The sequence below is a fragment of the Manis pentadactyla genome, chromosome 3, assembly GCF_030020395.1.
Source record: "Manis pentadactyla isolate mManPen7 chromosome 3, mManPen7.hap1, whole genome shotgun sequence".
NCBI classification, from domain to species: domain Eukaryota; kingdom Metazoa; phylum Chordata; class Mammalia; order Pholidota; family Manidae; genus Manis; species Manis pentadactyla.
Genome location: NC_080021.1, coordinates 119,830,385 through 119,854,842, shown reverse-complemented (window position 1 = coordinate 119,854,842; position 24,458 = coordinate 119,830,385). Strand labels below are relative to the sequence as shown.

The 24,458-nt window shown below is 40.6% G+C and overlaps 1 protein-coding gene across 27 annotated transcripts in view; it reads left to right on the top strand.

The window, feature by feature from the left end:
* The window catches only part of PARD3 (par-3 family cell polarity regulator), an 815,317-nt gene that overhangs the window by 326,064 nt on the left and 464,795 nt on the right, over positions 1-24,458 (top strand). Inside the window, exon 3 of one of the 27 annotated variants that reach the window (XM_057498385.1) lies at positions 11,380-11,435. The exons of the other annotated variants lie outside the window; for them this stretch is intronic. The gene's annotated coding sequence lies outside the window, so the exon portion shown is untranslated. The remainder of the gene's footprint in view (positions 1-11,379; positions 11,436-24,458) is intronic. 27 annotated transcript variants of the gene reach the window in all.

Genomic DNA, 24,458 nt, shown 5'->3' with positions numbered 1-24,458 from the left:
TTGTTTTGTTCTGTGGTGTTTTTAGGAGTGCTCCCATCTAGAGCAGTCCCTGTAGGATGCCCTGAAGAGGTGGTTTGTGGGAGGCAAATTCCCTCAACTTTTGCTTGTCTGGGAATTGTTTAATCCCTTCTTCATATTTAAATGATATTTGTGCTGGACACAGTAGTCTTGATTCGAGGCCCTTCTGTTTCATTGCATTAAGTATATCATTCCATTCTCTTCTGGCCTATAGGGTTTCTGTTGAGAAGCCTGATGATAGCCTGATGGGTTTTCCTTTGTAGGTAGCCTTTTTTTTCTCTCTGGCTGCCTTTAATACTTTGTCCTTGTCTTTGATCTTTGCCATTTTAATTATTATGTGTGTTGGTTTTGCCCTCCTTGGATCCCTTGTCATGGGAGTTCTGTGTACCTCTGTGATCTGAGAGGCCATTTCTTCCCCTAGTTTGGGGAAGTTTTCGGCAATTATTTCTACAGAGACCTTTCTATCCCTTTTTCTCTCTCTACTTCTTCTGGTATACGTATAATCCGTATATTGTTCCTTTTCGATGGTCACTCAGTTCTCTTAAAATTCTTTCATTCCTGGAGATCGTTTTATCTCTCTCTGCATCAGCTTCTCTGCGTTCCTGTTCTCTGTTTTCTAGTCCATTAGTGGTCTCTTGCATCTTGTCCATTCTGTTTTGAAGTCCTTCCAGAGCTTGTTTATTTTCTGTATTCTCCTTCCTTAGTTCTTGCATATTTCTCTGCAAGTCCATCAGCATGGTTATGACTTTTGTTTTGAATTCTTTTTCAGGAAGACTGGCTATATCTTTCTCCCCAGGGTCCTTCTCATGGGAAGATGAAGCAGATGCTGAAGCTGTCTGGGTTAGTCTTGTCTGGATTATATTTTTTTGCCTTTTCATGTTGACAGGTGCTATTGACTGTCAGCTGGGAGGGCCAAACTTTTCACTTGCTACTGGCCTTTCTTTACTGGGACAACTCCGACCCCTAGTGACTTGTGTTAGGTAATTGCGTATAGGCTGGGTCTTTGTGTCTTGCCCGGCCGAAGTGTAGGAATTTTCGTTTCTGTGGGCGTTTTGCCTTAGGCTGTTTCTCTGTTTTTGCAGTGCCCAGAGGGGTAATGGATGGGGGAGGGGGCTGTTTGGCTGTTTACCTCCGTGAGGGGTCTCAGAGATGTTGCACAGGGGTTTAGTGCGCCCGGTTTTCCCTGTAATTTCCAGCCCCTGGGCTGTGATCTGTTTTGTTTCTGTCTAGCTGTTAAATCCCTGTCCGTTTAAGCCTTTCAAAAAGCACTGGCTTTTCTTTGTCCCAGGGGCATCAGCTTCGGCACCTGCTCAGAGGTCTTCCTGCCCTGTTTCCCTAGTTTCCAGCCCTCCACGCATGCACTGTGTCTGTGCTCTGGTGCGGGGAGCTGGGACTGGGTGTTTAGCAGTCCTGGGCTCCCTCTCCCTCCCGCCGGGATTTGTGGGGAGGTGTGCTCAGGTCCCGCCGGGCCGCGGGTTGTATCTTACCCCTTTCACCAGGCTCTCGGCTCTCGCACGTGTTGATGTCGTCAGGCTGTTATCCTGTGTCTTCTGGTCTCTCTTTTAGGATTAGTTGTATTTGTCGTATTTTCAAAAATACATATGGTTTTGGGAGGAGATTCCCACTGTCCTACTCATGCCGCCATGTTCCACATGGGGTTTTGAAGCACATGTGGTAGGAGACTGAAATTACCTTCTGATGAACCTATTCATTGCCTTAAATCTTAGGTAACTTGCTCAGTGGGCATGTCAGAGTGGCTAACAGTAGAGTTTGGCTTCACAATGCCTCCCATAGTTTTGTGTTAGTTACTTGGTATCATTAAGCCAGAGTTGTTCAGTGTTGATGAGAACAATAGTTCCTACATTGTAAAATTATTGCAAAAATTAAATGGGATAAGTCAAGGGTGCTACTTAGCACTTAGCGCATTAATAAGCACTCAGGTGCGTGTTGCCCTTGTCTTCCATCTCACTTTGTTTTCTCTAGAAGGCTCCAGCGTGTTCCTCAAACTTGAGCGGGTATTAGAATCTCCTGCAGAGTTTATGACAACACAAATTTTTAGGCCCCAGCTCTCACATTTCTGACTTACTAGGTCTGGCATTCCTGGTGGTGCTGACACTGATGGCCCAGACCGCACTTGGAGAACATCTGGGTAGAGCATCATAAGCACAGCTGTTACTTTGAACCAGTAAATTATATAACCCTTTGTTTTACCCACCTGCCTGGATACCATTAAAATCAATTCTTGGACAAACTTGTTATCATCTTGTCCTATTTTTGTAGTTGAACTATAATTGTAATTGTTTTGTATTACTACAGAAATTTAAAGCTAAAATTGCTTATTTTAGAGCTCGAATGATGTAGGTTTTTGACGATTTTGATGACATATATGCATATAAAAATTGGCTCCATTGTAATGAAAGTTGTTTAGTGAAAGTTGTTTTTCTTTCATGTGGACCCTGCATATGTTTCTGGTGGGTCTAGTTTGAATGTAGAACTTTTTTTCTCCAGAATTTAAAAATAGGTACGGAATTTTAAGTAATATTGGACTATGAGTTTGAGTTAAATTCTTTTATAGCTTGCTTAAAAAAGATCTGCAGGAATTAAGGTCCCTTTAATGGCATTACTACTGCCAGATGCTTGAGATAACTGGAATTGTCAATGAAGTGTCGTCATGAGTAGCCAGTGATCTGACATTATCAGTGAAAATGAAGCTTCACTCATGTAATTTTCTTGAGTGCAAGATGGGCAGGCACTGACCATACCAGTTTTGACACACTTAATTTAGTGCTCTTTACAAAAGCTATCACACTGACTATTAATTGGCCTTGTAAAATTTCTACTGTATGTATATGATAAATAAAATGTATTCTAGGACACTAGCTGCTGCTTCTGAAGTGATTTGCATGCCCTGAGATCTTATTATGACAGCAAGTAGATTCACTTTTCGTTTGGATGTAATTAGGATTATTTTAAATATAATGGCTAAAATTTGTCAGACTGTGATTTTAAAAGTATTTTTTAACAAAATCCTACAGTTTGTTGTTCTGTTGTGCATGCTGCCTTTCTCAGCAGTTTGAGAAGCAAATAGGGGCCTGTCTAGTTCTGTCCTCACCAGCCTGTGGTTTTTCAACAGAGATGGCCCTGTGAGCAGCTTCGAGGTGGGATGCTCAGCCTTTTAAGAAAAAAACCTCCATATAGGGAGGAGCCAAGATGTCAGTGTGAGTAGGTCAGCGGAAATCTCCTCCCCAAAACATAGATATTTTTGAAAGGACAACAAATGCAACTATTCCTAAAAGAGAGACCATAGGATACAGTACAACAGGCAGGGTACATCTATATCTGCGAGAACTCATCATCACACAAAGGGGGTAAGATACAAGCCACGGCCCGACGGGACCCAAGTGCCCCCCGTAACCCCAGCTCCCCAGCTTGAAGAAAGGAGTCAGAACGGGGAGGGAGTGAAAGCCCAGGACTGCTAAACAACCAGACCTAGTAATCTGCACCGGAAGCATGGACACATGGTGCACAGTATGCTGGATATTAGAGAAACGGAAGGGAAAACAGCTCCACTAGGACAAAAAAAATGCGAGTGCTTCTTGAAAGTCTTAAAAAGACAGGGGCCTCACAGCTGGATGAAATCGTCTCAGCACACTCAGCCCAGCAGCTGGAAATACTGGGGAATTCCAGATGACCTAACCCCCTAGTCGGCAGTGCAGGTCGGAAGCCCCTCACGGTGATAAGCAGCCAGCCAGTCATTCCCCCGACCGGTGTGGACCCCGACACACCAGCCCAGTAGCGTGTGAGTCTGCAGTGGCAGTGGCCGAGCGAGGGGCCCTGTGAGGGAACGGCCTGTGTGAGCTGGTGGTGGTGGCAGCGGCGGCTGAATGAGTGGCCTGGGAGCGGCCTGCGCAAGCCCATAGCAGCAGTGGTGGCTGACGGAGTGGCCCAGGAGTGGCCCACGCGAGCACGTGGTGGCGGCCATGTGGCCCAGGAGCGACCATGACCCCAGTGGTGGCCCAGAATCTCCTCCTGGCACATAGCCGCCCAGGCCATACCCAAAGGCTGCCGCCACCACGCAGGTGCCTGGCAGAGGCACCACTCTCCCAGGAGAGGACACCTGGTGTGCCTGCCACTCTTCACAGGGCTCTGCCCTACCCTGATGGATACCCCAAACACAACAGCTTAGGAGATTACTCCATTGGCTGCTACAGGAGTGTGGGTAACTGACACAGGCAGCAGAGAAGGGCAGGGCGACCAGCAAGCAGGAAAGGACTTTGTTTTCCCAGCTGACACACATGCTACCTGCCTACAGCTATCTCTATTACTATGAAAAGGCAGAAGAATTTGGTCCAGTCCAAAATTACTCAGACAACCACTCAGACAAAATTACTCAAACAACCACTGAGAGAGTCTCCCTGAAAAAGAATTCAAAATAAAGGTCATAACCATGCTGATGGATCTGCAGAGAAATATGCAAGAGTTACAGGATAAAGTTGGGAGGGAGAATACAGAAATAAAACAGTCTTTGGAAGGACTTAAGAGCAGACTGGATTGATGAAATAAAAATCAGAAAACAGGAACACAGAGAAGCTGATGCAGAGATAGATAAAAGGATATCCAAGAATAAAAGAATATTAACAGAGATGTGTGACCAATCCAAATGGCACAATATCTACATTATTGAGGTACCAGAAGAAGAAGAGAGAGAAAAGGAGATAGAAAGTGTTTTTGAAGAAATAATTGCTGTAAACTTCCCCAAACTGGGGGAGGTAATAGTCTCTCAGACCATGGAAGCCCACAGAACTCTCAACACAAGAGACCCAAGGAGGACAACACCAAGACACATAATAATTAAAACGGTAAAGATCAAAGACAAGGACAAAGCATTAAAGGCAGCCAGAGAGAAAAAAAAGGTCACCTACAAAGGAAAACCCATCAGGCTATCATCAGACTTCTCAACAGAAACCCTACAGGCCAGAAGGAATGGCATGATATATTTAATGCAATGAAACAGAAGGGCCTTGAACCAAGGATACTGTATCCAGCACGATTATCATTTAAATATGAAGGAGGGATTAAACAACTCCCAGACAAGCAAAAGTTGAGGGAATTTGCCTCCCAGAAACCAACTCTGCAGGGTATGTTAGAGGGACTGTTCTAGATGGGAGCACTCCTAAGGCTAAATAGATGTCACCAGAGAAACTAAAATCACACCAAAGAAAGCAGACCAACCACATACTAACTAAAGTCAAAAAATAAAATCAACCACTCACAAAAGCAGTCAAAGGAAACACAAAAGAACACAATAAAACAGCTAACATATAAAGAATCCAGGTGGAGGAATAAGAAGGGAGAGAAGTAAAGAATCACCAGACAGTGTTTATAATAGCTCAATAAGCAAGTTAAGTTAGACAGTTAGATAGTAAAGAAGCTAACCTTGAACCTTTGTTAACCATGAATCTAAAGCGTAAAAGGCAATAAGTACATATCTCTCAATAATCACCCTAAATGTAAATGGAGTGAATGCACCAATCAAAAGACACAGAGTAATAGAATGGATGAAAAAGCGAGACCCGTCCATATGCTGCTTACAAGAGACTCACCTCAAACCCAAAGACATGCACAGACTAAAAGTCAAGGGATGGAAAAGGATATTTCATGCAAACAATAGGTAGAAAAAAGCAGGTGTTGCAGTACTTCTATCAGACAAAATAGACATCGAAACAAAGAAAGTAGCAAGAGATAAAGAAGGACATTACATAATGATAAAGGGGTCAACCCAGCAAGAGGATATAACTATTATCAATATACATGTATGCAATACAGGAGCACCAACATATGTGAAACAAATACTAACAGAATTAAAGGAGGAAATAGAATGCAGTGCATTAATTTTAGGAGACTTCAACACACCACTCACTCCAAAGGACAGATCCACCAGACAGAAAATTAGTAAGGACACAGAGGCACTGAATAACACACTAGAACAGGTGGACTTCACAGACATCTACAGAACTCTACACCCGAAAGGAGCAGGATACACATTCTTCTCAAGTGCACATGGAACATTCTCCAGAATAGACCACACACTATGCCACAAAAAGAGCCTCCGTACATTCAAAAAGATTGAAATTCTAACAACCAGGTTCTCAGACCACAAAGGCATAATACTAGTAATAAATTGTACAAGGAAAACAAAAAGGCTCACAAACACGTGAAGGCTTAACAACATGCTCCTTAATAATCAATGGGTGATTCACCAAATTAAAACAGAGATGAAGCAATATATGAGGACTAATAACACCAACAGCATAATGCTCCAACTTCTGTGGGACACAGTGAAGGCAGTTCTAAGAGGAAAGCATACAGCAATCCAGGCCAATCGAAAGAAGAAAGAACAATCCCAAATGAATTGTGTAAGGTCTCAATTATTGAAACTGGAAAAAAGAAGAACAAATGAGGTTTAAAGTCAGCAGAAGGAACCACATCATAAAGATCAGAGAAGAATTAAATAAAATTGCAAACAATAAAACAATAGAAAAAAATCAATGAAACCAAATGCTGGTTCTCTGAAAAAAATAAATGAAATAGATAAGCCCCTAGCCAGACTTATTAAGAGAAAAAGAGAATCTACACACATCAACAGAATCAGAAATGAGAAAGGAAAAATCACAATGTACCCCACATAAATACAAAAACTTATTAGAGAATACTACAAAAATCAATATGCTAACAAGCTGGAAAACCAAGAAGAAATGGACAACTTCCTAGAAAAATACAACCTTCCAAGACTGACCAAGGAAGAAACAGAAAATCTAAACAGACCAAATACAAGGAAAGAAAGAAATTGAAGCAGTAATCAAAAAACTACCCAGGAACAAAACCCCTGGACCAGATGGATTCACCACTGAATTTTATCAGACATATACAGAAGACATAATATCCATTCTCCTTAAAGGTTTCAAAAAATAGAAATGAGGGAATACTTCCAAACTCATTCTATGAAGCCAGCATCTCTCTAATACCAAAACCAGGAAAAGACCCCAACAAAAAAGAAAATTACAGACCAATATCCCTGATGAACATAGATGCAAAAATACTCAACAAAATATTAGCAAACCGAATTCAAAAATACATCAAGACAATCGTACACCAGGATCAAGTGGTATTCATCTCAGGGATGCAAGGATGGTAGAACATTTCAAAATCCATCAACAGCATCTACTACATCAACAAAAAGAAGGGCAGAAACCACATGATCATTTCCATAGATGCTGAAAAAGCATTTGACAAAATTCAACATCCATTCATGATAAAAACTCTCAACAAAATGGGTATAGAGGGCAAATACCTCAACATAATAAAGGCGATATACAACAAACCCACAGCCAACATCATACTGAACAACGAGAAGCTGAAAGCTTTTTCTCTGTGATCGGGAACAAGACAGGGATGCCCACTCTCCCCACTGTTATTCAACATAGTACTGGAGGTCCTAGCCATGGCAATCAGACAAAACAAAGAAATACAAGGCATCCTGATTGGTAAAGAGGAAGTCGAACTGTCACTGTTTGCAGATGACATGGTACTGTACATAAAAACCTTAAGGACTGCACTCCAAAACTACTAGAACTAATATCTTAATTCAGCGAAGTTGCAGGATACAAAATTAATACACAGAAATATGTTGCTTTCCTATACACTAACAACGAATTAACAGAAAGAGAAATCAGGAAACAGTTGCATTCACAATTACATCAAAAAGAATAAAACACCTAGGAATAAACCTAACCAAGGAAGTGAAAGACCTATACCCTGAAAACTATAAGACACTCTTAAGAGAAATTAAAGAGGACACTAGCAAATGGAAACTCATCCCCATGCTCTTGGCTAGGAAAAATTAATACTGTCAAAATGTCCTTTCTGCGTAAAGCAATCTTCATATTCAATGCAATGACTATCAAAATACCAACAGCATTCTTCAGCAAACTGGAACAAATAGTTTTAAAATTCATATGGAACCACCAAAGACCCTGAATAGCTAAAGCAATCCTGAGAAGGAAGAATAAAGTGGGGGGGATCTCGCTCCCCAACTTCAAGCTCTACTACAAAGCCACAGTAATCAAGACAATTTGGTACTGGCACAAGAACAGAGCCACAGACCAGTGGCACAGAATAGAGAGTCCAGATATTAACCCAAACACATATGGTAAATTAATATATGATAAAGGAGCCATGGACATACAGTGGGGAAATGACAGCCTCTTCAACAGCTGGTGTTGGCAAAACTGTGCAGCTACATGCAAGATAATGAAACTGCATCATTGTCTAACCCCATACAGAAAAGTAAATTCGAAATGGATCAAATACCTGAATGTAAGTCATGAAACCATTAGAGAAAAAACATAGCAAAAATCTCTTGGACATAAACATGAGCAACTTCTTCATGAACATATCACTTCAGGGAAGGGAAACAAAGGAAAAAATGAACAAGTGAGACTATATCAAGCCGAAAGCTTCTGTACAGCAAAGGACACCATCAATAGAACAAAAAGTTACCCTACAGTATGGGAGAATATATTCATAAATGACAGATCCGATAAAGGGTTGACATCCAATATATATAAAGAGTTCCTGCACCTCAGCAAACAAAAAGCAAATAATCCAATTAAAAAATGGGCAGAGGAGCTGAACAGACAGTTCTCCAAAGAAGAAATTCAGATGGCCAACAGGCACATGAAAAGATGTTCCACATCGCTAGTCATCAGAGAAATGCAAATTAAAACCACAATGAGATATCACCTCACACCAGTAAGGATGGCCACCATCCAAAAGATAAAGAACAACAAATGTTGGTGAGGTTGTGGAGAAAAGGGAACCCTCCTGTACTGCTGGTGGGAATGTAAATTAGTTCAACCATTGTGGAAAGCAGTATGGAAGTTCCTCAATAAGCTCAAAATAGACATAACATTTGACCCAGGAATTCCACTTCTAGGAATTTATGCCAAGAATGCAGCAGCCCAGTTTGAAAAGACAGATGCACTCCTATGTTTATCGCTGCACTATTTACAATAGCCAAGAAATGGAAGCAACCTAAATGTCCATCAGTAGATGAATGGATAAAGGAGATGTGGTACATATACACTATGGAATATTATTCAGCCATAAGAAGAAAACCAATCCTACCATTTTCAACAACATGGATGGAGCTAGAGGGTATTATGCTCAGTGAAATAAGCCAGGCAGAGAAAGACAAATATGAAATGATTTCACTCATATATTGAGTTAAGAACAATGAAAAAACTGAAGGAATAAAACAATAGCAGACTCACAGAACCCAAGAATGGACTAACAGTTACCAAAGGGAAAAGGACTGGGGAGGATGGGTGCTAAGGGCTGGGTAAGAGGGGGGAAAGAATGGGGGCTTTACGATTAGCATGCATTATGTAGGGGGGCTGCACGGGGAGGTCTGCGCAACACAGAGAAAACTAGTAGTGATTCTACAGCCTCTTACTACACTGATGAAAAGTATCTGTGATGGGATATGTGTGGGGGACTTGGTAATGGGGGGAGTCTAGTAAACATTATGTTCCTCATGTAATTGTAGATTAATGATACCAAAAGAAAAAAAGAAAAAAAACCCCAAATTGTGTTGTGGTTTTAAAACCACATACAGTGAATAGGAAGTAGGTTTCTTGCTTGTGTTTTCCTGGTTTCGTCTTTTTTCTTCCTTATTTTTCTCTTTGTGGTCTTCTCTTTCTCACATACTGTCTTACATTTAAGGAGTTTTTAGTGCATTCTAACATCTCACTCTGTTATTTTCTGATGATGTGAGTGAGAGTTGTCTTATTAAAGTTCCTATGTGAAAAATTGTGACGTTTTAACAAAAAATTATGGAAGCCAGTGGTCCTTTCACAATGTGTTCATTGTTGGGATTTAGCACTTTCTGGAAAAAGATTTACAAATTAATGAGACTGCCCTGCCTTGCTTTTTTATTAATTTGTCACAAAAAGATTTTTTCTCTCTTAATTCCACAATTCTCTACAGTGAGCATCCATCATTTTTGTAATTAGGAAAAAATGCTTTGTACCAAGTTTTGACAGTGTCAATTGAGAGGCCACTGTTACATATTCTTTTAAAATATTAGTGGCTCCACTTAAGGCAGTCACATCTAAATTCATAATGTCCTGTGTGAGTGCCCATCAGATGGGATGGATAGGGTCAGTTAGTGTACTTTATACTTTTGGGTGTCACCTATAACAGGCTCTCACCTTTGGCAGGATTGCTTTGGTGCTGAGTTGTTCTTTGTTGTGTGGGCTGTCCTGTGTGTTGTAGGATGGTCAGCAGTTTCCCCAATGTATGATCACACTTCGAGTTGCATATCCAAGTGGGTGAATTGTAATGGGAAGGCACTTGAAAGATGAAGAAAGACCCAGAGACGCCGTATGAGATGTGAGGGTTTATTGGGACTTACGTGCATTCTGGGAGCTGCTGGCTGGGTGACGTTGCTTACAGCTATAGTGGACAGGGAGGGAACTGCTTATGTAGGTGGAGAGAAGAGAGACTCTATGTGCCAGGGGTGAGGAGACAGAGACTGTGTGCTTTGCTGTGTCTCTGTACCCTTTACACAAGATGGTGGCCGGTGTGTGGTCTAACCTTGTGGCGGCCCATGTTCTGGAGACAGAGTTCCTGCTGTCTGCGTGAGAGGCTGTGCTGTCTTAGGCTTCAGGCAGTTTGTACAAGGTGCCCCTTGAAGTTTGCCTGTGCATTCAGAAGTCATCTGGAAAGGATTCACAGAATATGAGGATTGTGTTTTCCCTTAGGGAAGATAGGTTGGATCTTGGGGCTGAAAGCTGTTTGAGTCTCATACTACAGATTGGGGAGATTTAAAATTTCTTTTCTCTAAAGGAAGCATTTATAATGTTAGGTGCTTAAGCATTGGCAGTCTTTCCCTCTCTTTGCATTTGCGTTTCTTATGCAAATGCCATGTGTGAAATAACAGTTATACTGCAGTTATAGGATGAAGGTTTCTCTTAGGCAGCAAATAAGAACTCTTCCAAGTGCCGATTATAAATAATGTGTTAAGAGTAGAAAAGAAACATTATCAATATCCTTTAATAACTAAGCTTCTGCATTTTCTGTATTATTTGGGTATTTATGAAATATTTTGATTATTTACTTTTTTTGAGTGGTGGGTTTTTAAAACTTTTTCTTACCTCTTAAATTAAGGCTATGAGAGCTTGAGAAAAAGTTGCTATGGTGACTATATATTTTGGTTTGTTGTCTGCAATTTAGGAATGTTTGTGCTCTAAAACTTCATTTTAAAGACAGTTATGTGGAACTTTGTTATTTTTTTCATAGAGGCAAGATTGCAAGTAAAAGACTTCAGACTCAATCAAAAAAACTTATTTAAACCTGTAAGTAAAGGAAATACATACTTCTGTCTTTATGAATATGAAGGAGTACTCATTTTTTTCCCCTCCATGAATTTTCTTACTAGAAGAGGTTTCACAGATGGTCTGATTGACTGGCAATTTTTCATACCTTATGGGGTTTGAAATACAGCACACATTGAGCCATGTGTGCTTTGGAGGATTCATTCATTCTTTCAGTAAATATTTACTGTGTACCTACTATGAGCCACTTACTGGCCTAGCCCCTGGGGATGTAGCACTAACTGAAGTGGACCACAGTCCCACCCTAATGGTGCCTGGGAGCTGAACCCCTAATTTAATGCACTGGGAATGGGTGGAAGGCCAGTGTGAAGTAGCCTGCCTACACCTACCTCATCTGATGGCAAACAGAACCCTGAGAAAGGGATACTGGGGTTCTTGAAGCTTCTACTCTGTGGACTCTGGCTCCCAAATCCCAGTGTCACACTGTCTGTTGCACTGAAACATGTCTGCTAAACCATAAGGTCCTGAGGGTGGTCATGAATTCATCTCTGTTTTCACAGTGTCAGGAAAGCCTAAAACTATGTGCAGTACATGGTCAGTAACTCACTGGGGTGTTGTGTTTGCTGGTTTCTGTGGTGTAGACATTTGGATGTGGCTTATTTCAGGATGCCAGTGTGCCATCAGGCAGTGTTGGGTTGGGCAGCTTCTTGTCACCCACCATTAGATAGATGCAGTAGACACAAATCACTCTAAGTCCTACATATGAAATGCTATGAAGTAATTAGTGGCAAGTTTAAGTATTTATTACCTCTGATTTTAATCAATTGATTTATTAGTTAATTAAATTGTCAACTTATATAAAATTATATTTGCATAATTTAATATTTAATAACGGCTGTGTTAACAATGGGATTGCAAAATTCCTGGAAATTTAACAAATCCTTGTCGGCTCCAACACACCTCTGGGAGCATCACTCTACCTTGCCTGAAATTCCTATGGCCAGATACTAAAATCCAGATATTTTCAAAAACTAGAAAGTTAATCTGGAAGATGTATCATAATTAAATAACACCTATTAAGATATCTGAGGCAGAACTCTGTTATCAAAACATTGATATTTCTACAATAAAATATGAATATTCCACAAGTATGGGTACACGCTTTTTTTTCCCTTTTTTTTGGTATTATTAATCTACAATTACATGAGAAACATTATGTTTACTAGACTCCCCCCTTCACCAAGTCCCCACCACATACCCGATTACAGTCACTGTTCATCAGTGTCGTAAGATGCTGTAGAATCACTACTTGTCTTCTCTGTTTTGTACCGCCCTCCCTGTGCTCCAGCCCCACATTATACATGCTAATCATAATGCTCCCTTTCTTTTTTCCCCCCCTCTTATCCCTCCCTTACCACCCATCCTCCCTAGTCCCTTTCCCTTTGGCAACTGTTAGTCCATTCTTGGGTTCTGTGAGTCTGCTGCTGTTTTCTTCCTTCAGTTTTTTCTTTGTTCTTATACCCCACATATGAGTGAAATCATTTGATACTTGTCTTTCTCTGCCTGGCTTATTTCACTGAGCATAATACCCTCTAGCTCCATCCATGTTGTTGCAAATGGTAGGATTGGTTTTCTTCTTATGGCTGAATAATATTCCATTGTGTATATGTACCACATCTTCTTTATCCATTCGTCTACTGATGGACACTTAGGTTACTTCCATATCTTGACTTTTGTAAATAGTGCTGCAGTAAACATAGGGTGCAAATGTCTTTTTCAAACTGGGCTGCTGCATTCTTGGGGTAAATTCCTAGAAGTGGAATTCCTGGGTCAAGTGGTATTTCCATTTTGAGTTTTTTGAGGAACCTCCATATTGCTTTCCACAATGGTTGAACTAATTTATATTCCCAACCAGTAGTACAGAAGGGTTCCCCTTTCTCCACAACCTCGCCAACATTTGTTGTTGTTCTTTGTCTTTTGGATGGTGGCCATCCTTACTGGTGTGAGGTGATATCTCATTGTGGTTTTAATTTGCATTTCTCTGATGACTAGCGATGTGGAACATCTTTTCATGTGTCTGTTGGTCATCTGAATTTCTTCTTTGGAGAACTGTCTGTTCAGCTCCTCTGCCCATTTTTTAATTGGATTATTTGCTTTTTGTTTGCTGAGGTGCAGGAACTCTTTATATATATTGGATGTCAACCCTTTATCGGATCTATCATTTATGAATATATTCTCCCATACTGTAGGGTGCCTTTTTGTTCTCCTGGTGGTGTCCTTTGCTGTACAAGATTTTCAGCTTGATATAGTCCCACTTGTTCATTATTGCTTTTGTTTCCTTTCCCTGAGGTGATATGTTCATGAAGTTGCTCATGTTTATGTCCAAGTGATTTTTGCCTGTGTTTTTTCTGAAGAGTTTTATGGTTTCATGACTTACATTCAGGTCTTTGATCCATTTTGAGTTTACTTTTGTGTATGGGGTTAGACAGTGATCCAGTTTTATTCTCTTGCATGTAGCTGCACAGTTTTGCCAACACCAGCTGTTGAAGAGGCTGTCATTTCCCCACTGTATGTCCATGGCTCCTTTATCATATATTAATTTACCATATGTGTTTGGGTTAATATCTGGACTCTCTATTCTGTGCCACTGGTCTGTGGCTCTGTTCTTGTGCCAGTATCAAATTGTCTTGATTACTGTGTCTTTGTAGTATAGGTTGAAGTTGGGAAGCGAGATCCCCCTTGCTTTATTCTTTCTTCTCAGGATTGTTTTGGCTGTTCGTGGTCTTTTTGGTTCCATATGAATTTTAAAACTATTTGTTCCAGTTCGCTGAAGAATGCTGTTGGTATTTTGATAGGCATTGCATTGAATCTGAAGATTGCTATAGGCAGGATGGCCATTTTGACAATATTAATTTTTCCTAGCCAAGAGCATGAGATGAGTTTCCATTTGTTAGGGTCCTCTTTAGTTTCCTTTAAGTGTGTCTTGTAGTTTTCAGGGTATAGGTCTTTCACTTCCTTAGTTAGGTTTATTCCTAGGTGTTTTATTCTTTTTGATGCAATTGTGAATACAATTGTTTTCCTGATTTCTCTTTCTGTTAATTCGTTGTTAGTGTATAGGAAAGCAACATATTTCTGTGTATTAGTTTTGTATCCTGCAACTTCACTGAATTCAGACATTAGTTCTAGTAGTTTTGGAGTGGAGTCCTTAAGGTTTTTATGTGCAATATCATGTCATCTGCAAATAGTCACAGTTTGACTTCTTCTTTACCAATCTGGGTGCCTTGTATTTCTTTCTTTTATCTGTTTGCCATGGCTGGGACTTCCAGTACTATGTTGAATAATGGTGGGGATAGTGGGCATCCCTGTCTTGTTCCCGATCTTAGAGGAAAAGCTTTCAGCTTCTTGCTGTGAAGTATGATGTTGACTGTGGGTTTGTCATATATGGCCTTTATTATGTTGAGGTACTTGCCCTCTCTACCCATTTTGTTGAGAGTTTTTATTATGAATGGATGTTGAATTTTGTTGAATGTTTCTTCAGTGTCTCTGGAGATGACCATGTGGTTTTTGTCTTCCTTTTTGTTGATGTGGTGGGTGATATTGATGGATTTTCAAATGTTCTACCATTCTTGCATCCCTGAGATGAATCCCACTTAATCATGGTGTATGGTTGTCTTCATGTATTTTTGAATTCTGTTTGCTAATATTTTGTTGAATATTTTTGTATCTATGTTCATCAACAATATTGGTCTGTAATTTCTTTCTTTGTGGGGTCATTTCCTGGTTTTGGTATTAGAGTGATGCTGGCTTCATAGAATGAGTTTGGAAGTATCTCCATGTCTTCATTTTTTTGGAAAACTTTAAGGAGAATCATTATTATGTCTTGTCTGTATGTCTGATAAAATTCAGCAGTGAATCCATCTGGCCTGGGAGTTTTGTTCTTGGGTAGTTTCTCGATTGCTGGTTTAATTTCATTGCTGGTAATTGGTCTGTTTAGATTTTCTGTTTCTTCCTTTGTCAGTCTTGGGAGGTTGTATTTTTCTAGGAAGTTGTCCATTTCTTCTTGGTTTTCCAGCTTGTTAGCATAAGATTTTCATAGTATTCTGTAATAATTCTTTGTATTTCTATGGGGTCCATCGTGATTTTTCCTTTCTCATTTCTGATTTTGTTGATGTGTGTAGATTCTCTTTTTATCTTAATAAGTCTGGCTTTGGGCTTATCTATTTTGTTTATTTTCTCATAGAACCAGCTCTTGGTTTCATTGATTTTTTTCTATTGTTTCATTCTTCTCAATTTTATTCATTTCTTTTCTGATCTTTATTATGTCCCTCCTTCTGCTGACTTTGGGCCTCATTTGTTCCTCTTTTTCCAATTTCAATAATTGTGACTTTAAACTATTCATTTGGGATTGTTCTTCCTTCTTTAAATAGGCCTGGATTGCTTTATACTTTCCTCTTACAGGTGCCTTTGCTTCATCCCTCAGAAGCTGGGGCTTTGTGCTGTTGTTGTCATTTGTCTCCATATGTTGCTTGATCTGTATTTTAATTTGGTCATTGATCCATTGATTATTTAGGAGCATGTTGTTAAGCCTCCATGTGTTTGTGAGCCTTTTTTTGTTTTCTTTGTACAATTTATTTCTAATGTTATACATTTGTCGTCTGAGAACTTGTTTGTTAGAATTTCAATCTTTTGAATTTAGTGAGGCTTTTTTTGTGGCCTAGTATGTGGTCTATTCTGGAGAAAGTTCCATGTGCACCTGATGAGATTTTGTATCCTGTTGCTTTTGGGTGTAGGGTTCTGTAGATGTCTATTAGGTCCATCTGTTCTAGTGTGTTGTTCATTGCCTCTATGTCCTTACTTATTTTCTGTCTTGTGGATCTGTCCTTTGTACTGAGTGGGGTGTTCGTGTCTCCTAGAATGAATGCATTGCATTCTATTTCCTCCTTTAATTCTGTTAGTATTTGTTTCACATATGTTGGTACTCCTGTATTGCCTACATGTATATTGATAATGCTTATATCCTCTTGTTGGACTGATCCCCTTATCATTATATAATGTTTTTTTATCTTTTGTTATTTTCTTTGTTTTGATGTCTATTTTGTCTGATACAAGTACTACAACACCTGCTTTTTTCTCCCTATTGTTTGCATGAAATACCTTTTTCCATCCCTGGACTTTTAGTCTGTGTGTGTCTTTGGGTTTGAGGTGAGTCTCTTCTAAGCAGCATATAGATGGGTCTTGCTTTGTTATCCATTCTATTACTCTGTGCCTTTTGATTATTGCATTCATGGTGTATGATCCTCTTAATCTATTTACATTTAGGGTGATTATTGAGAGATATGTACTTATTGGTATTGCAAGCTTTTGATTCGTGTTTACCAAAGTTTCAAGGGTAGGTTCTTTACTATCTAACCATTTAAGTTAACTTGCTTATTAAGCTATTGTAAACACAGTCTGATGATTCTTTATTTCTCTCCCTTCTTATTCCTTCTCCTCCATTCTTTATATGTTAGGTGTTTTTTTCTGTGTTATTTTTTGTTTCCTTCGACTGCTTTCGTGAGTAGTTGTTTTTTTTTTTTTGTCTTAGTATTTGGTTGGTCTGCTTTCTTTGGTGTGACTTTATTTTCTCTGGTGACATCTATTTAGTCTTAGGAGTGCTTCCATCTTGAGCAGTCGTTTTAAAATATCCTGTAGAGCTGGTTTGTGGGAGGCAAATTCCCTGAACTTTTGTTTGTCTGGGAGTTGTTTAATCCCTCTTTCATATTTAAATGATAATTATGATGGATATAGTGTTCTTGTTTCAAGGCTCTTCTGTTTCATTGCATTAAATATATCATGCCATTCTCTTCTGGCCTGTAAGGTTTCTGTTGAGAAGTCTGATGATAGCCTGATGGGTTTTCCTTTGTAGGTGACCTTTTTTCTCTCTCTGGCTGCCTTTAATACTCTTTCCTTGTCTTTGATCATTGCCATTTTAGGTATTATATGTCTTGGTGTTGTCCTCCTTGGGTCCCTTGTGTTGGGAGTTCTGTGGGCCTCCATGGTCTGAGAGACTTTTTCCTCCCCCAGTTTGGGGAAGTTTTCAGCTATTATTTCTTCAAGGACACTTGCTATCCCTTTTTCTCTCTTCTTCTTCTTCTGGTACCCCTGTAATGTGAATATTGTTTCATTTGGATTGGTCACACTGTTCTCTTAATATTCTTTCATTCCTGGAGATCCTTTTGTCTCTTTCTGCCTAAGCTTCTCTGTATTCCTGTTCTCTGATTTCTATTCCATTAATGGTCTCTTGCACCTCATCCAGTCTGCTCTAATGTCCTTCCAGATATTGTTTTATTTCTGTATTCTCCCTCCTTACTTGAGCTCTTGCATGTTTCTCTGCAGGTCCATCAGCATGGTTATGACTTTTATTTTGAATTCTTTTTCAGGAAGATTGGTTATATCTGTCTTATCCGGCCCTCTCTCAGGGTGTTGTCTGGGTAATTGTGGACTGGACCAAATTCTTCTGCCTTTTCATGGTGATAGAGGCAGCTGTAGGCAAGTAGCGTGTCTGTCAGCTGGGTAAACAAAGTACTTTCCTGCTTGCTGTTCACCTTTCTCTTCTCCACTGCCTGTGTCGGTTTCCCATACACCTGGAGTAGCCTCCGGATTAATCCCCTAAGCTGCAATGCGCGGGGTCGCTGTCAGGATAGCCCAGAGCCCTGTGGGGAGTGGCAGATGTGCCGGGTGTGCTCTCCTGCAGGAATGGCACCCCTTTGCACCTTTCCCTGGTTTCCTCTGCCTGCGCCATGTAGCTGCATGCCTGCGGCGGTCCAAAGGTCTTGTTTGGGCGGCTGCGCCCTCGGACGAGATTCTGGGCTGTTGCTTTGGGTGCTGCCACTCTCCTGCTGTCCCGCCTATGTGGGCCTGCATGGCTGCTCTCAGGCTGGTCTGCCACTGCTGGTGCTTCTGGCTGCTCTCCAGTCTCTGCCTATGTGGGTGCATCCGGCCGCACTCCGGCCATTCCTCTGCTGTGGGCGTGCGCCGCTCTCTGGCCGCTCAGCTGCCACAGGCGCTTGCGGCCCCTCTCCGGCTGCTTGGCCAGTGTGTCAGGGCTTCGCCAGCTGAGGGAATGATGGCTGGCTGTGTATTGCCATGAGGGGCTTCTGGTGTGCATTGCCACCCAGGGTGCTCGGTCGTCACAAGTTCCTCAGAATTTCCAGCCTGCTGGGTTGAGTGTGCTGGGACACTTCCATCCAGCTGTGAGTCCCCTGTTCCTTTAAGACTTTCAAAAAGCACTCGCTCTTCTGTTGTCCCAGGGGAACAGGGTGGGGGGACCCACTTGCAGATTTTACTCTTCCATTTCCCTAATATCCAGCACACCATGCAATGTGTATCTGCGCTCCTGGTGTGAATTTCTAGAGCTGGTTGTTTAGCATCCTGGGCTCCCTCTCCCTCCCCACTCTGACTCCTTTCCTTCTGCTGGGGTTGGGGGAGTGTTCAGGTACCCCCTTGCCGTGGCTTGTTTCTTACCCCCTTCGTGAGGTGTTGAGTTCTCGCAGATGTAAGTGTAGTCTGGCTATTGTGCTGTATCCACTTGTCTCTCTTTTAGGAATAGTTGTATTTGTTGTAATTTCAAAAATATATATGGTTTTGGGAGGAGATTTCCGCTGCTCTACTCATGCCGCCATCTTGGTTACTCCTCTTCACATCTCCCTCTAAATAGTGAATTCTGTCAGTGGAAATGCCTTTCCAAAAGTACTGGGGACATTGACATTTGTGTCTTTGGAAGCTCTTCTTTCAAGTCTCATGATTGACACAGGACAGTTTCATGTAGATTCTAATGAGCCCTTACCCATTTGTGTACATACCTGTTGTGTCTTTTCAAAGAGCATGTATCCATGGAATGTCAAGTGGTGATAGCATCCAGAATGAAGTGACATTAGGAAGTGAAGTAGGGCAGGGAAATGAGACAAGGGTCATGCCATTGTAAAATCTACTCAGCCTGCAGAAAAGGTCCAGCTTATTCTTTAACTTAATCTAGGCTGTTCTTTCTCTTCTTCCTGCTCCATAATTGAGTAACTTTGTAACCAGGACAGGAGATAAACCTCCAAAGTGTAAATGAACCTATGTGGATAAAGAATGACAAGATACGAGTCAACACAGTCACCTAACTAAGTATTCTTAAGACAAAACTTAAGTTATGGAGTTATGATTAACCCATATATGTCATGCTTTATGGTGACACTGACCCCTACCCAAAAGGCCCTATAAAACTCCAAAACTTTAAGCGTGCCTTGTCTCTGAGGTCTCCCACACTCCCTTTACTTCAAGTGTGTACTTTTTAAATAATGCCTTCTCACTGTTCAACTTACTGCATTTTGTCTCTGCGTTTTTAGAGTGGTAAGTGCTTTTGTCACTTTGCTGTTTCATTCTGTTTTCCAGACCTAAGCACAAGTTTTCACTGTATCTGCCCTATTTCAGGTAAGTAGGGAGGGCCTACTGACATCTCTGATTTGGGCTTGCACGTTCCCATCACCTGGGTGATCCAGACAGGGCTGCAGCTGTAAGATCATGCTCTCTAGTTTAGCCTGCCTGAAAAATCTCCTTTCTTTGCCTTTGGGAAGGTCTTAGAACATAATCTCACTCTATCCAGTGCTCTGCAACTCCCCTAAATCCTGGGGTGGTAGGGGGTTAGTTTCCACACTGCACAGATTCAAGCAGATGCTGAATGCCAGGTGACCCTGGCTTTAGGAGTAGGCAATTGATTTTCCCTATGCTGAGCAGGAGTTCAATGAACTTTCCTTTCTTCCCTTTGCTTTTCCTTCCTCTCTGCTGCCTGCATGGCTGCTGCCAGTCACTGCTAGTCTTGCTTTAATGAAGTCCCTCCTTACCTATACTTCTCTTACCTGTTCGAGAATTCTTCCTTGTTCAGAGTCCAGAGTTCTCCACTGTCCAGGTTGAGATTTCACTTAGTGTGCAGTGTAAGACCTCCCCAGACACAGTTGCCTGGCATCAGAAATGGGAGGCATTGAGCCAGTCTTCCCTGAGTGACAGTATGTGTTGGGTGCTCAGGTTTCTTGAGTCTCTTGCAATTTTTAAGGCTTCTCTAGGAATGTATGCTACCAGGAACTCTGAGTCACTAATTTCATGGGTTTCCATTCTTTTTATGATTGGAAACTAATGCATGCACTTATATGTTAATCACATTATATAGAAGTTTAATTCAGTCTTCCTTTCTTGGTGAAAAGTATTACATATCGAGATTTCACAATCTTGTGCAGTATCTATTTTATTCATTTATTAAGCTTAGAAAAAGATATCTCAATCTGTGAAGTGACTTTTTTCCCTCATAATTTACTACTTGCCTAAGTGTATTTCACTGTCAGTATGAATGAGGTCAGCTTTTAGGTGGTAGCAATTTATAAATGATGTTCTTTTTCCAAAGGAAAAGCAACAGCTTATTAATGTTTTGTTTACATGAAGTTTTCTTTTCTTTTTGGCAGTTTTGGTGTTAATTGCCTAATCAGATTTGTGTTTTACAGTGAACACCAATTTGGCCAGTGTGGGTAAATTTGCAGTATTTCCGGAATCTCTCTCCTAGTCTTAGTGCATCTCCATATCAAGGGGTGGAGAGAAGTCGTCCATCTCCTTTTCAGTAGGTAATTACAAGGGGGAGTGAGAGGGTATATCTATACTGAAGAGGTTGGGTGGGTTCTCTTTTTGAAGCTGAGTTGCTAGAGACACCGGCGAGCAGAAGTGGACGACTGCTTGTAAGCAATAAACAGGTTTCTCCCACTTTATTTCTCCCTTTGACTGATTTCAATTTCAAAGGTAATTTGCCCTGGGCTGGGAACATATTCCCCACCTGGAGTTGCAGCCAGTTTTTGAATTTCCATTTCCCTTTCTTAGGCTATTATGTAAAGATGTAAGAACACTTTTTAAATGTCCCAGAAATGGCCTTTTCTGCATATGATATTATTGCCTCTTTAGTGTACAGTTGGGTTGCTTTTGTATGAGAGTGATTTTATGGTCTGAGCCATTTCCAGCTTCCTGGTCATTAAGACCTTTTCCAGCATTTTCTATGGCTTCAGAGATAAACTTGATATGGAGTGTGGGTCCCACAACAGTCGTGATCTGGGGGTTGGTTCTGCTATTGAGTCCATGAATGCCTAGTGTCTCCCTGTTGCTGCTCCTCTGCTACTCTTCCTTTTTATCTCCTTTTTTCTCACCTTTTCTTTCAATCTTTTGGTTGTTCATACTGTTATATTTTACATTCATTATGACCTGTCCCAGGTATTGACTGTGCTGACTTCCTCAGAGGGGATCAGGGCTTTGTGCTGACTACTGTGCCCTCCTCAAGGGACCAGAGCTGTAACTCCAAAGGGTCAAGCAAAGACAGTGGAGTCCAAATTCAGGATTCCTCAGCAGTGGTTGGTTTTCTAGTGCAGACACTGCCTTCTAAAGTTCTTGAGATGTTTTCAGGACCTTCTACAAGGAAATTGTCATGACTAGTGGAAAATAGCAGCTCTGTTCTCTATTTCTTTATGTTGTCTTTATATAGTTTTCCCAATAGTGTCTTTGGAAATTTGAGTGATGAAAGGTATACAGAGCTTAATTCTATTCCAGTTGGATCCTTGACATGTTTGTGGTATTTGAAACGTACTAGTATTGGGAAGAAGTACTGTACCACTCCATGGCTCCTTCTATAGATTGGGGGGTGATTATTAACGTATGTACCTTAGCTTTTCCCCCAGATTTTCTTATGTTTGGTAGATTTATGAGTTGCTGTAGATTTGAAGACATAACAACACTCAAGACTTAAATACCTTTAATATATATTTATATATCTAAAGAGCAAAGTGAAAGTCTTCTAATGTTTTAAGTGCTATTAAGCTATACTGAAGACCTGCTTTTGGCTCTGGTTTGTGGAAATGAAGGTATTAACTAGAGGTGAAGATGAATGGTGTGATAGATGCCAAAGGGGAGATTGGTGAGAGATGTGGGATGGATTATCTTTGGAAATTTTCATCACCCTTTTGTCCACAGAATACCCCATGCTTTGAGTCTCACATTTAAAAAAAATACCATTTAACCCTATTTAACCCAAAAATTGGTTTGGGTTAAATTGTCCAGCAGGTTTGCTACCTTTGAATGAAAACATTTTTTGTCCCAATACCAACAAAATTTTGAGCATTTTGAGTTAATTGTATTTAGATTCGGTTTAAATGTATTTTCAAGATAACTGTGAATAGAATACTGGCGTTTGAATTTGTTTTGCTTTAATACTGCATTTCTTTAACAGCTGTTCTATCTGTAGTCATGTAAGGTGCTGGAGGACACTCATCCTGTCGTGTGGGTGGGCTGCCTCATAGCCCTGTAGCTCCTTTTATGTCTTGTGTCAGGAAGGGGCCAGTCCTCCTTGTCCCTTAGACTTGGGGTTTGGTGTGCACTGAGACATTTTCTTAAAAGTTCCTTGATCCTTTACTAAACCTTGTCATTTTTTTTTCTTTTTGTGTTAGGTGCTTTTCTTTCTCTCTCTCTCTCTTTTTTTAACCTGTTTTGCTTTTCTAGCTTTCTTCTTCCAGTTGTCCCCATCTTCAGCTGTTTCTAGTCACACCATTAGACTTCCTCAAGACATATAGAGGAGAAAGGTAGGAATGCATTTGAAGTCTCTAGTTATATATAGTTTTTCTAAATTGTTAAATACTTTTGCTGAACTTAATACTATTTTATGCCTCAATTATCTGGCCTAGTAATACAATTTTAGTCTACAAAATAAATGAAATATGATCCCAGTATAAAGACAGCAACATCAACTGTCACCACTACCACTGCTTACTGGGACTCGTCCTTGAGCTTGCTGGCTTTGGGCCTATTCTTTTCTTTAGTATGTGCATTTTCAGACCCATACCTGCTCATAATGACCTCTTGAGGTTTATAACAACTTCATGAGGTTGGCATTACCATCATCTCCATTTACTAAACCGAGAGAAACCAGCACACAGAGGTTGAATAACTTGCAATGCCACTCAGCTGGTTAGTGGTAGACTTTGGATTTGAACCAGTGTCTTGCAGACGCCAAAAAGGCTGTCCCCCCAGATTTCTAAATTAGCCTGAGTCCACCCATCCTTTAGTGCTGAACTTAGTTTCCTCCTATTTCATTCAGCTCTTTCTATTTACTTTACCCATACTTACTTCTGCTCTCTGTGCTCCAATGCATTCACATTATTGCCATATTTTAATACCTCCTAACACTGAAGTTGACTGCCTACTAAGTAAATCCTCCTCCCAAAGTTAACTTGTCAGTGCTGTGGAAAGTGAAGTGCAGTCGGGGGTGTTTACTGTCTCAGGACAATCATTGAGTGCCTTTTGGAGCTGAATATTTGTTCAGAAAGGTAGTATTGCAAATGGCTATTTTATGATTTCTGTTGGATGTGTTTAGAGAAGGCTGAGTTTATCAGAGGAGTGGTGCATTTTAGGTAGATTGTGTCTCTTGACATTGATTCTCTTTTAGATCTCACTTTACACGAGAACGTGTGGCTTTCCTTTTTCTTTTAGTGGCCAGCCTTCCATGGCCCCTGTACTTATGTGCCATGATGGACATATGTGCCATGCAGTGGTTATGAGCAAAACCAGTGGCTTTCGGTGCACATAGGCATTTCTGCCACTCAGAAGTGGTGGTAGACCTTGGCCAATTAACCTTCAAGTTTTCTAGTTTCCCTGGGTATTAAATGGGTGTGATACTAGTACTCTTTGTTTTTGGAGGACTAGATAAGGTAATATATAGTAGGCTAAATACAGTACTGGCAAGAAATGTTGGCTGCTGCCATTCATATCCCTCAATTGCTGTTACTATGATCACAGTTTGAAATAGGAGGCTTGTGTTACTATTTTCTTAGTTTTTTCCCTAGTCTAGGTATAGTGATTCCTTATTTCTAGATTTTAACTTTAAACACATATATAGTAAAATGGGAAGATACAGTAGAGAATCTGGCAGGGACACTTCAAGGTGAAAAGGAGAATTTAAGGATATTTTGAAGAGATTTGCACTCTGCTAATATATAACTTTGT